This window comes from Malaclemys terrapin, chromosome 17 (genome assembly GCF_027887155.1).
Source record: "Malaclemys terrapin pileata isolate rMalTer1 chromosome 17, rMalTer1.hap1, whole genome shotgun sequence".
Taxonomy (NCBI): Eukaryota; Metazoa; Chordata; order Testudines; family Emydidae; genus Malaclemys; species Malaclemys terrapin.
In genome coordinates this window covers 20317425-20319469 of record NC_071521.1, presented here as the reverse complement: position 1 = coordinate 20319469, position 2045 = coordinate 20317425, and positions in this window count along the sequence as shown.

The window sequence follows — 2045 nt, the reverse complement described above, 5'->3', positions numbered from 1 at the left end:
GTAGGTTTTCATCTGTATTTCTTGCATGTGGGTAATACTCTGGTATTTTGTCCTGGATATCATTGATGTTGCGACTGCTGCTGTGGATAGTATTATTGACCATCTGTTTTAAAGATATCGGCATAGCGCACTTTCTTCCAAGATTATGACAGAAACCCAGAAATGGAGCACAGTAGATGAAGTTTGACATTATGGGAGATGTATTTTTCAGCAGAACGTTTATTCGTAGTCTCAATTTTTCAGACTTATCAGCTTTAATTTAAAGTAGGATAACAGGCTACGTGGGATGGAGTTAAATTTGGGTCTAAAATAGGTGGTGTGCCTCTTGATAACATACAGCTGAGCTCTAAATTCAGTTTCACAGCTGTTTATATAGAAATTTACACAAGGTGATAAGTGGAATAACACTTTTACTCTAACATCACACATTAGCAATCACTTTTAAAGGGGGCCCTATTTATGGAACAATCTACAGGAAAATCCTAGTGAGTCTTCACAAGTGGCAGATTGGTGATGTCTCTGCTGGTTTTGCTGGGCTCTAGTACTTTAATAATCCAAGGAGGATCGTTGTACATCCTCCCATGCCCTCCTCCACCGGTCAGGATGAGTTTCCAAAACGAGCCGAGTTTTTAAACTGCCTGACTTGATGATTTATTACCAAAGGAAAATAAACACCTGGAAACTATACCAAATGCTTCAGGACTCTGGGAATTCATTGGTCTTTGTTTCTGTAAAATTTTTGTAACTACCAGACAAGTTTTTTTTATATTTTTCTTTTTTTAATCCTCAAACACTAGACAGAGTTAAGGCTTTCAGTTTTATTTGTAAATCTAGTGACAGATGGTCTCCCACCTAAGTACTAACCAGGCCTGAGATGATTTAGCTTCTGAGATCAGACAAGCATTTTCTGTTAATTTAGTGCTAGTCTGATAGTGGTGAGAAATGAAGTCCACTTGTAGAACTGATAGGACATGGGCAGCTGCAAACTCCCTCTTTCCCCATTGTGCTTCAGACCTGACCTGGAGGGGCGACCTACCTCTAGGGTGTAGAAGATAGGATGATTTTCTGAGGTTACAACATGGTCTACTGATTATGGTCAATGGTGATGGTAGGCTTTGTCCTGTTGGACTGGACCACTCAGGGTAAAATAGTAGTGAAAGAACCAATCCCATTCACATCATCTGCCAAACAGCTGATAGTCAATGTTGTTTTTTGGTCACTGACCTTCAAAGCAGCGAGCTAGATCTGACATCAGGAATCATAACATTCAAAAACCAGTGGGAGAACACTTCAACCTCTCTAACTACTCAGTGACAGACTTGAAGGTGGCAATTTTGCAACAAAAAAACTTCAAAAACAGACTCCAAAGAGAGCCTGCTGAACTTGAATTAATATGCAAATTAGATACAATTAACTTCGGTTTAAACAGAGACTGGGAATGGTTGGGTCATTACACTAATTGAATCTATTTCCCCATGTTAAGTTCTCCTCACACCTTCTATGGGTCATCTCGATTATCACTTCAAATTTTTTTTTCCTCCTGATGATGATAGCTCATCTCAATTGACTGGCCTCTTACAGTTGGCATGACTACTTCCACCTTTTCATGTTCTCTGTATGTATAAATATCTTCTTTCTGTGTGTTCCATTCTATGCATCTGAAGAAGTGGGCTGTAGCCCACGAAAGCTTATGCTCAAATAAATGTGTTAGTCTATATAAACAACAGCTGTGAAACTGAGCATCCAGACACTCCAGGTTGGAAGGCCGAGATAGCAGCGACGGGTACTTTTATGGATGACACTGCCAGGCTTTGCTATTTCTGGTGCAGAAGATACTCTAGGATGAGAGATATAGGTACCTGAAGTGGGGGTGTATGACGCTGGTCACACCAGCAGGTAAACCTTTTCCACTTTGCCAGATAAGTGGCCCTAGTGGAGGACTTTCTACTGCCGAGTAATACCTCCCTTACCTGTTCTGAGCACAGAAGCTCCATGGGGTTCAGCCATGAAGCTTCCAGACTGTGAGGTGGAGGGACTGGAGGTCA